This window comes from Ornithodoros turicata, chromosome 3 (genome assembly GCF_037126465.1).
Source record: "Ornithodoros turicata isolate Travis chromosome 3, ASM3712646v1, whole genome shotgun sequence".
NCBI classification, from domain to species: Eukaryota; Metazoa; Arthropoda; class Arachnida; order Ixodida; family Argasidae; genus Ornithodoros; species Ornithodoros turicata.
Window position 1 is genome coordinate 56,708,964 of NC_088203.1, and position 12,038 is coordinate 56,721,001.

General features: G+C 44.6%; 1 protein-coding gene across 1 annotated transcript in view; it reads right to left on the reverse strand.

Annotated features, from left to right (window-relative positions):
* The window catches only part of LOC135387124 (neprilysin-3-like), a 40,251-nt gene that overhangs the window by 22,707 nt on the left and 5,506 nt on the right, over nt 1-12,038 (reverse strand). The window lies entirely within an intron of this gene.

A 12,038-nucleotide genomic window follows, 5' to 3' on the forward strand; every position in this document is an offset into this window, starting at 1 on the left:
CACATTCGTGGTCTGCCCGCGCTCCGGCTTGGCATGACATTTGGCTTGGTTTCTTCCGCCAAGCCGGCCAGTTTCTTCTGCCGAGCCGTCTGCTGCGCAGATTCACATTGGGGAAGCGATAAACAGTTCGCTATTAGGGAGCCAGTACATTTCTGGACTTCACTAAACCCACGAGGAAAGTTTTGCTTCCTTCGACTGCAAAGCCTTTGCTATGCCAGTGCAGACTTCCTGGTGTGATTCGTGTTCTGTGCTGCGTGCCGAGAATGCGTGAGCGTTTTGCTCCCGTCTGCAAAAACACTTCAGCATGCAGTTCCAATGTTTCAAACCATAATTTTCCGAAAGGTGAAAGAGAAATCTATTGACTGCAACAATCGGTTACAACTCCGACTGGGTGCCACCTTCGAAAGCAGCGATTTGATCTGTTCATCTGGCTCATACGAATGTTACGGAAGCAATGCGCAACTTGTTTCACAAGAAGCCGAAGATGTCTCGTCCGGGATGGTGTGCCAACCTTATCTGCAGCAGGAGATTGCAGGGGCAGGACTGGGCAGCAGATAAAGGTAAGACGCGTAATGTTAGACAAGTCAGTCATGCGGTGCAAATTGCATCACATAGAAGAGAAAAATACGCTATCTGTCAGTTACTGCTTCATCCTTTAGAGATTAGGCCCCAGCGGGTGTATTCTCAGTACAGATTTGGAATTGCCTTATTTCTTAAATGATTTCGCAGGCATTCTGGCACCACCGAAAAGCTTGCCCTCCACGTCTCAACTATCACCGTCGGGGTTTCAAGCTGAAGGCTGTCACCAGTACCAACCAGACGCCCCTTCAAAGTTCATCTGTTTTTGTTGACGGAACAGTGACACCTGGTACTGAGACATTTCATTTTCTGATTAATCAAGTGCATTCCATCACTTGTGCTCGACTTCTTGTGTTCGTATACCCTTTTTTTTTTATATGGGATAAGAGATGTCAGCCTAGCAAAGCTGGCTTGCTGTTGCTCGCTAGCTTAGAGCAACCATGCCTGAGGTGTCAGCGCTTTCAGAGTACATTTAAGCAGTATCATCGTATCATATGCACGGCAGCACATCTTGTGTATTTTGAGTAAGGTATAAATTCAATGTTGGATCAGCTGTTGTATTTTGGTCACAAATAAGGTGTTCTTCCAGAGCGCTCAAGGGCAGTTCAAGCAGTTTCATGTGTGCAACAGCACATACTTCTTCTCAGGCGAAGTAAGGTAAATCTGTCCGCCGTGGTGTTCTGGCAGTGCAGCAGAAGCTTGTGTTGTATTCAAGTGGTATCATGTATACAAAAACTTGTTTTATGCCTTTCTATAGCTGCTGTACTAATATTGTGAGTACAGAAACATTCCTGCAGAACATACCGGAGCATCTTGTGTGCTATTGTTTGTATCATCTGCAGCAGTATAGTGATAATGTTAATTATTCAATGACTTCAGCTAACATTTACATTCTTACTTCCAGGTAAACCTGTCACGCAGATGCCCTACCCCTTGGTATGCCTAGTTCAAGATTGTACCGAAACAATCCACATGGAGCATTATTCTTCAATCGGCAGTGGCATTACTATCACACCACATACTGCATGTCTATGGTGCGTGTACAATGCATCAAACCTATTCTCAGGTACAGGCCAGCTGGTACGCAATTACAACATGAAACAACTGACACAGAGACCGTAAAGTCATGCCTTTTCCTCCGCGCCTCGGGTTTCATGTTATTATCCTCACATGCAGCTCAATTCGCCTGTGCTGTGCAGCATGAGCAAAAGCATATATTGTTTGTGGTCACATGACACGGAACATAAATACAGTGAAACCTTCCTATGTTGGACAGAGTACACCCCCGGTGCAGCCGAAGCGTTTCCTACTTATAGAGGTGTCCGAGTTACAGAATATGATGGCAACAAAAAATGGAAGAGATCACAGCTGTGACAAATGTCCCCCTTCTCCAATTTAAGGTCCTTAGTGGTACCTGGTGGTGGTGCCTGGTAGTGGTACCTCTACCCACTCTTCACTGATAATTATTACTGATTTTAGTATATTCAATTCCGTTCAGATTCTACTCAGTTACCTCTGGAGCTTTTCGAGCAGCAAGGACTTGTCTCTGAAGCGTCAGCCCACTTCTCATAGCTTTGGTGCAGTGCTCGTTCAAAGGCTCTAGACAAACTGAAGACAAGTGCTCACATAAAGAATTACAATGTAGACTGACAGCACTTGTTTTTGGACTCTAAAAACTAAAGCAACAAAATGCAGAGACCAGTATAGGGGAAAAAAGGGGCAAAAGTCAAGGCCACTGGCTCATTTTGGGTCTTTTTGGTGCAAAGATGGGATAACATTGAGGCAATTTGACCAGGGTTTTGTCCGACTTTGCAGGGAAAACCTTATCCTACTTCCAAGATAGGGAGGTGTCCGACATAGAGAATTTCGTCCCCATGTAGTTTCAATGGGAGCCTGCCCGTACAATGAAATCATGGGAAGTTGTCCGAGGTAGGGAGGTGTCCGACTTTGGAGGTTTTACTGTACTATAGAGCATTCTACATTATGTAATCTAACAGTTATTCACGTTTGGATATTTTAACCATGGAACTTACCCGGCATGCACCATACCATGTCCAAACACGAACAACTGCTAGAGAGCAGCATGTACTGTTTCCGTATAGCACTTATGGCTTGCGTCCTGTGATCGGAAACAGTGGTGTCTTTTTTCTGCTACAACCAGTAAACTACAGTAAAGATTTACAAAATACTGTGTCATACCATAAAGCACTATGGGAAATGGCAGTTTGAAAAACTGGAGAAGTCTATCATTAGAATGGGGGACATGTTCTATGGTGAATTTTTTTACAGTGTGTGCTGTACCACGTAATGCACTGCAGGCCTACCACAGTATGGTAACGCTCTGAATACTGATTTGCTCAAAAAAGGAATGTGTGCGTTTTTTGTACTAACTTCCCCTTATGCAAGGTTGTAGAAAAATGTTTTAAGCTAATGGGGAGGGAGAGGACATCATTCTGGAGTCTCGTTGACCTACAATGTGTCGTGTGTGAAGGTCATTTTGAAGAGTGTAGGTGGTACAAGACTGTGTTCCCACATTCTTGGCAGTGTTGACTAATAACCATATTAAAGTAGAGGGTACATTTGTTGCTTCATATATTTGTGTCATGGCAAAGTATTAAGAGATACATCTGTCTCAACATGCAGGTGACAAAACTGTTTTTTATGCCTAAACTATGACAAACAGTTCACAGTAAACTTTTTTACACCTTTTTGGTGTAAATGTCTTGTCCCATGGCGCACACCTTTTTGGTGTTGCCTTTACACTCAAATGATGGGTGTTTTCTTATACACCCTTTAGTTAAGTGTATTCCTAGTAAAACACTGTTATAATGGGTGTTTAAAAACAAAAACACCCTTAAAATGGGAGTATACTATTGAAAACACCTTTTATGATGGAATTACTTGCTAGCAAATATTCCCTCGCAAATAGTGTAATAGCAGCTTCCGCGCCAGCATACCGAGACCACTGACCGAGACATACAGTTCGACGTTCTTGCTTCTATGGCAAGCAGTACCGCGAACACGGCAGACTTCCAGTCATGGTTCCATCGTAGAACCTAAACCGGAGTGCAATGCGTCGCAGGCACGCCTCGTTAGCTTGGTAACACTGTGGGATCAACGTGAGTGCAGAGACATAAAGAGACCTGGGGCACCCTCAGTAGCCTATATTGGCGTATCGGATGGATCGTATACTGAAATAAAATTTGTTGGGGCACGTTCGTTACATATGGTGGGGCGTTAAACGTTTGTAACGGTGGCGGGAATGTGTTTTTGCAATTAACACCCGCGCTTGTAACGAGTCAAAGATATAAGCTAAATTTCCAACATCCCTCCCTGTCAAATACTGTGTTTTTAACTCAGGTTATCGTCTATAATGTGATTACTTGCTGAGCGGAGCTGCCAAACCAGCATAAGTTTTCTCTCACGAAATAAAACACCTTTTTAACACCATATTCCGAATTCAAATGGGGTGTAAAAAAGGTGTATTCGGCGGTAAACACCTGTTCCAACACCCCACTTTTCACCCTTAATGGTCGACATTGGATAAAACGTGGTGTATGTCGATATTACACCTTTAGTAATGCTCTTTTTGCACCCTTTGCGGAATAGAAAAGGGTGTTTTTACAAGAATACACCTTTTTTGAGCAAATAAAGGTGTAAAATGATTTACTGTGTTGTCTGTTCAGCACCACTAATCATGTGCCGGCCTCCATGACATGTCTGTGACATTCCGAAGTGATTAACATGTCCCATAGATGTGTGCAATGCTGAAGATGACTGTGTACCTTCTATGGATTCTTGATTCAAGAAAAGTACTATGTAATTTGCTAACAACGCCTGGCTGTACCTTCACAATTCTACATAAAAATACGTAAAGTTTGCCGAAGGAAACATCGTGAAGGTCCATAGCGAAAAACCCTGAGACGAGGGATAGGAAGGGACATACACAATGTCTCAACATAGCGTGTTTATGTCTCTTCTTGTATCTCCTCTTCAGGTCTCGCCATCATGGACTCTATCACCAGCTCGCTTGCTGTTGAACCGTTCTTTCAACGATAAGGGTCATTTTCATGGACTGGATGGCAGCCAACATGCTGTCAACAAAAAGAATAATGGAAGGAGCTCAATATGATCTTTAGGCTATGCGTGGTCATTGCTTTCTGACAAATGGTGACTTAGAATTTCAGGACAGTGCCTGCAGTGGTAGTATTCTTGTGTTCTCACCCTTGACGCCCATTGTGTGTCATCGGGCACCTGTAATCTGCTAATATGCACACAGCTAAAACAAAGTAGTTTTGTATTTCTTTGAATACAGTTGGTACAGGACATTGTTTTTTACATGTTCTTTGGAAAATATAAATAAAAAATTCTCTACTCTGCAAGTCTCCTGTCAGCTCTACAGAGCAGCTTCAAATTTCACTAGAAGCCACATGTGAAACCTAGACCAAACTAGTGGTGAAGGTCCATATAGGTCATAGATAGATAGTATTATTATTATTAGATCATAGGTCAGGCTTAGGTCCTGGTTGGTAGCAACGCATTTGAATCTTATTAAAAATTGGTGCAGGTGGTGACCAACATAACTAAATACACCAACTGACTCTCACAAATTTTGTGGTGTTATACTTTTGAAACAACATTAATACACTGCAGTGGTCTTTTCTCCTTTGTTCCTTTTAACCTATTAGAAATATTAGGTCTTCGGCATCACCAGCCTTAGTTGCTGAGCATGCCGTTATTTACGTTGAGCACTGTAGTTTCATATTTGTTTCTCTGGACAAGCAAGCCCGCTTCCCCATTTTGATAAGAGTCTTTCAGCTTTGACAGGGCATTTGTGGACAAGGAAAACATTTGGACTATTGTGTATTTTGCTATGAAGTGCACCGTACAAGGCACAGGACACCATCAACCATTTCCATCAAGGTTATTAAATTTGTGATAAAGTCCATTTACCTTTTGTCACTGACTAATTTGGTGGCAAAGTTACTTGAGTGACAGTTGTGCAATTTTAAGCACATGTTTAAAAAAAATAGGATATGGGAAGTGCTGACTGGTTGAACATGTGGAGTACCCAATATAATAATTGGGGGTTTACGTCGCGAGACAACTAAGTGTGGAATACACAGCACAGTGTAATGTTCCTTATTCTGGCAATGTTAGCATGATTCAAGAAGTGGGAAATGTTGCACTACCCTTAATAACATTTGTTGGGCCCAGCAAACAGGACACACATACCCTGATCTGAAGACACTATGCCTAACTCAAAAGCAATATGAGATCGACCCGTACGTGTTTATTTGCAAAACTATTATGAATGAAATATGGCCTGCGTGGTATAGAGCAATGCGCACACTCAAGTAAACATGCAAAAAATACGTATAAGGGCTCTCGATCTACATGCCGCGATGCGCTCTACGAGATAAACAACACACTACAAAACTACATCCAACACTTTTGTGTGGGGCAACTCTAATGAGCACTTTCATATAGCCGACGAATGGTTCAACGAATGCAGTTCGAGTGGTCACGATACATTCCTATACGTCGTTCATTGCAGTCGCGCTATGATGCTGCACAATACATGTACATGTATCTCGTGTAAAAAGCCTGGCAATCGCACGATGTGCATGGGCAGAAATACGTCCTTCTTTCTTTGAAGACCAGTCCTCTGCAGGTATATGCTCAAACGATCACCAAGTCTCACGTTGTTGCTCAATCGCTCCCATTCCTGCACTTGTAGTAAAAGCAGCAAACGGGTTGACGTGAATGGCAGCTGAACGGTTGAACTGCGAAGTTCTCGAGCACAGAATCACAATTTCACGCCGAAAATGATGTTAAGGTGAATTCGTGGTTGTTGTTTTCATCGTTCAATAGTTCTCGGGATTACCTCGAACGAAACGCTCATCGTAGCCGGCGGTCATAACTGGATTTCCTCGCAAACGGGAGAAGGCGCCAGGGAAGTCAGAGAAAGCCTCAGCTTTCATCCAATCAGACGCACGATTCTCTATCTACGTGGATGGAGCAGGTTTATCCCATCTACGTCACAAAAATGGCTGCGCCCATGGATTGTTTTGGTTTCTTTGATGAATTAATTTTCGTAATAGGAAGACAAAATTGAGAAGAGAAGGTGCGTTTCGGGGGCAGTTGGATGTGCTCGTTCTGAATATCACAATCGTTTCAACACATCGGGAAATCGGCGTAGCTGACCTTTAAATGTCGTGACAAGTCCACTTTGCTGTGACGACAAAGTACCACCCTGCAATGGATGTACATCCATGCCATGTATGCATCCCTTATTTTGCCACACGTTTCAATCACCACCCAGTGCTGATGACCTCTGGGAAGGGCTTACGGTTGCTTTGAGTATGGCGTACCCTGGCTCTGGCAGGGACACGAGTATGTTGTGCACCTACCCTATTTGTTGAGTGAACACAAAGTATGAAACTTTGAAAACAAACTTGCGAAAGTCACACAGGGTCGCTTACCTGACGTAACGTATAAAAATGCATTCAATGACTTATACGCCTTCACTCACTTCGCCGTCAAATCCGGGTCTCCCTACAAAATAATCGCAGATGTTGTCATATGTGACACTTGGCCACAGCTGTTGACATTCCCAATAATTTCTTTTTTCGTAGTGGTAAGTTTCCAGAAGCTTCCCACTAAAACGTCAAATTGACTTCGTTTTAACGTAACCGAACATTTCGCACTCTAGGTGAGAAAAGATCGCAACTTCAGAGCGCGCGCCACATGGAACCGGAACATATGCACCAACTGTAACGAAATCTAAACTTTGCCGAAAGAAAAGTGTCTACGAAGTATCTACATAAGTAACTTACCTGTTTGGGGGCAGGCGTTCCCTGAGGAACTCATTTTGGTTAGCGTTTAAGCCAGAGTTCATAGACTTATCCCTTGCAGCCTCGGGTATGCACAAGGTACCACAAAAAGTATCCTTACATTCTGCCTGTATGCACATGTGCTTCATCTGTCTACAGCGAGAAACGAGCGAAAAATGGCAGTTCAGCGTATTGGGAATTTCCGTTATACGATTACGATGAGTCTCCAATACTTGGATTATACTCCGCGGGGGTCACGTGACGCGAACGACCACGGCATCTCGGGTGGCTCTGCCTTTAACAGCTGACGCTGTGAAACAAAAGAAAGAAAGAAGAAAAAATTAAGGACGGTTACTCAATTTTAATGCGATTTTCAGCGTCAGCTGCGTGTGAATCAATGTTTGATGGTTCTTATAATGCAATGGTTGGAATGGTATAACACCACACTGTTTCGAAGTCACGGGGACGGCTTTGCTCTCCGAGAAATGGGTCGCTATATGGAAATGTCCACCTCAAGGTCCCCACCCTGAAGCTCCAGGTCGATGCACGATTTACGTTGTAGCGGGGTTCCTGAGGTTGGCGCTGAGGGTAAACATCGACTGTAGGGTCATATCATTGGCAAAGGTAGTATTTCATGGATCAATGCCGAAGGCCCATACGTGGAGAATGGGATTATGTTGGTGCACAGTCAGGGTGTGTACAAGGAAAGTGTGCAGGCGTGCAGAAGTCGCATTGGGAGAGAAGTGCAAGTCCACCTTCTAGTTGCACTGCTCACGCTGCCCGGAGATCGTCCCCGTAACCGCAGAGGTCGGTGGGAGAAGCCTTCATGTTTTGGTGGATGTAGATGGAGACTCCGGCTGCGCGATTTTGTTAAGCTAAGCCCCCAGCAGTACTCAAACACATTCACTTCTAGAAGGTCATTGGTCACATCGTTACTCACTCGGTGTGGAAGCACCTTCATCGCCATGTAAAGGCGTATGTGTAGGCGTATGTAATGGCGTTGCAGCGCCATCGACCGCCTCCGATCCGTTCTTCTAATCTCGCTAGGTGTCCATGTAAATGGAGTTGGTTTGGCCTCTGGTTTGATGGATCGACGTTCTCCCGGGTAAATTTGAGGGAACGACAATTACTCCGCATATTCATCATAGAGAATGCTCATCGGCAATGTCCCTTCACCTGCAGCCGATACGAGGTACTTGTCCTCACCTCACATCCAGACTCATTGCCGTTGCCAGTTGCATGGGGTCCGACATATCTCCGGACTCTGGCACTGAGGGAAGGTAAAACGGTTAGGAACACTTTATTACAATTAACATGAACAAGGCTTTCGTGCAGACCCTGCACTTCATCAGGGTAAAGAGTAGCCATACAACATGACGTATATGTACCAGTAGAAAGGGAGGGAGAAAAGGAAATAGAAAAGCAAAAACACAATCAGAGACACTTATCTAGCCAAGGGAGTTGGAAAAGTAACAAGTAAAGGGCCATGTGTCACAGACACATAACAGGGGAAGAGTTGACAGCGCGGACAGCCGAAAAACGCAAGGCAATCCCTCCGATCGGCCCTGTACTCGGGAGTTTCGGGGAAGGCTCAAGATCGCTCTTCGGTCCCCAGCCGGCCGCGCTGCCAGCCCCCCCCCCCCCCCCCCAGCCTGCAAACACATCCACCACCAACATCCACACTCCCTGGATAACGGAAGGCAATTTGTCAAAATCAGAGAGAATCGCAATAAAAAATCTTAAATCTCGGAATGATATCATTATTAGGCCCGCTGACAAAGGCGGCGGCATCGTTGTTATGAATACCCCAGACTACATTAGTGAACAACAACAACAACTTTTATTTTGAGATGGAGAGTGGGGAGGTTCATCGCCGGAGGCGACACTCTACCCCATTGCTGGTGGGGATGTGGGGCATAAAATAATGAGCCCCTTCACAATAACGATGGAAGTCCGATGGTGTCCAGAAATGTCAAAAGAGCTTTGAGCGCAGATCGTTGCTGGGCTGGATTGGGCCAGGGACCAAGCGATGTCGACATGGAGAAGGGGCGAGAGTCCAGCTGGAGACTCGGAGAGTGCGGTTCGGGAAGGTTGGTAGTGAGGGCAATGAAGAAGAATGTGCTCCAGATCCTCAAGAGCACCACAGTGGCAGCAGGTGGGAGAGTCAACTTGTCTCAAGCGGTAACGCCACTGAGCTGTAAAGGGCACATCGAGTCGCATTCGGTGGATTAATGCAGCATCTTGACGAGAGGTGTTTCGTAGTATGCGGAAAGCGAGCGTTGGATCAACTCTGTTCAACATAGATGGGGGTAGAATGTCAGTTGTCCATTGGCGGGAATCCAGGGGTGTCACGAGGCGTCGCAGAATGGGACGGCGGTCTCCTCTCAAGAGAGCAATACTGGTCCGTGTCCGATACGAGAGTGGTGCTTCTGCGGCGCTGTCGGCCTGCTTGTTCCCCACAACACCACAATGGGCAGGAACCCACTGGAGAACTAGCCTGTGGCCTGCTGCGTACACAGTGTGGTAAGCCATTAACACATCTGTGACTAGGGGTGCGTATGCCGGAATTTTGAATACCTTGAAGTGCAGATTTGGAGTCTGTGAAGACTGCCCATTCCCGTGGGGTAAAATGAGCGATGTGTTGTAGAAAGAAAAGGACGGCATAGAGTTTTGCAGCTGTTGAGGAGGTTGGATGTGAAAGGCGTCGTCCTTGCACTACGCCTTCGGATGGTATGGCGTGCAGACTACATTAGTGAGGCTAACAAGCACCTGGTTAACCCTTCGTTCTACAGAACCCTTGACCATGACCCTACGGCATCGTTCTGTAAAATTATCGACAAAGGTATTACCGAGCTCCTTGACAAAAACCTGATTCCACGCAACATTGCAGACTTCATCAAACCAAAGAACTCCACACCTGGTTCTTTCTACCTCCTCATCAATGGACAACAACCCTGGCCGACCGATAATTTCAGGCATCAACACACCGACGGAAAACATCTCTTCTTGTTGACCACTGCATAAAACACCATTCCGTTGCTTCTTCCATCATACGTCAATAATTTTCTAGTCAAAATTAACACGTTAAATGACACAATTTATGGATTTTAGTAACACGACTCTCGTTACCATGGACGTTGCATCACTATACGCCAATATACCTCATGACGAACGTCTTAGTGCCGTCGAATCTTATCTCTCTTCCTTCCCTTCTGATATCCCCCAAGATTCCGTCATTATTCACCTTCAACTCGTTCTCCAATATAATAACTCTACTTTTAATGACAACCATTTTGTCCAAGGTGCAACTATGGGATCACGTGTATCCCCGAACTATGCAAATATTTTTATGGGGCAATTCGAACAGAAAGCACTGGACGAAACCTCTAGTTTTTCTTAGATACATCGATGACATTTGTGTTATTTGGTCTAGCGATGAAGATTCACTGCGCTCGTTTTTTGAACATTTTATCTCATTCACGATACAATCAAATTCACTTGTAAGAATTCTTACACCTCGGTGAATTCCTCGACGTTAATGTATTTATACAATCGGGCCAACTCATTATCGACCTCTACAAGAAGCCAACCGATAAACGTCAGTACCTACACCTCCAGAGCCACCACCCAAATCTCCAAAAAAGGAATATACCGTACGGCCAGTTTATATGACTTAAGCGCATATGCTCAAACGAGAACGATTTCCTTGGACGTGCTAGAGAAATGTCAATTGACTTTCAGAAACGCAATTATCCGCCCAAACTGATAGAGAGCGCTCTATTAAAATGTAGTTTTTTTGCAGAGAGATACACAGCTCTCACATCAGCCTATTAAACAGCACGATCATATCGCTTTCGTCACCGTCTACAACAAAACCTTGAACAACGCTAGATCCATTTTTGAACGTCATCTCAACATACTGCACGGCGATGAAAAACTTATATTTTTCCAACTTCTCCAGTTTTAACTTTCCTCAGGTCTCGCAGTATTCCCAACATCCCCACCTCCTCGCGCTTAATGCTGCAGCAACCCGGTTGCTCTTCTTGCAATAAAACACGCTGTCAAACATGTCATTTCATAAACCCATGTACATCGATCTCTATAGTAACGCTAATTGCTTTACGTTCAAGATCCGACACTCTTTACACTGCAATTCATTTAATTTATGCTATTTGATTATGTGCAAAAAATGCAACGTCCAATATATTGGTGAAACATCAAACTCCATGCGAGAAAGATTTTATGGCCACAAATTCGACATAGTCAATAATCGCCCCATCCCTGTCTCTATACACCTTAATGCATCGGGACATGACTTTAACAACCGATCTATCAATTGTACTTCTTGAATCGGGATATACAAATAACATAAAACGAAAAAATCGCGAATCCTACCCGATCTCTATATTTTGCTCCCTTCAGTCACATGGGTTAAACATATACGCTGGCCCGTTACAGTTGTTCAACTTTTAATTACACTTGAAATGGGTCGTCCTTCCGTTATCCAGGAAGTGTGGATGTTGGGGGTGGATGTGTTTGCAGGCCGGGCTGTGTGTGTGTGTGTGTGTGTGTGGGAGGGGTCAGGCAGCGCGGCCGGCTGGGGACCGCAGAGCGACCTTGAGC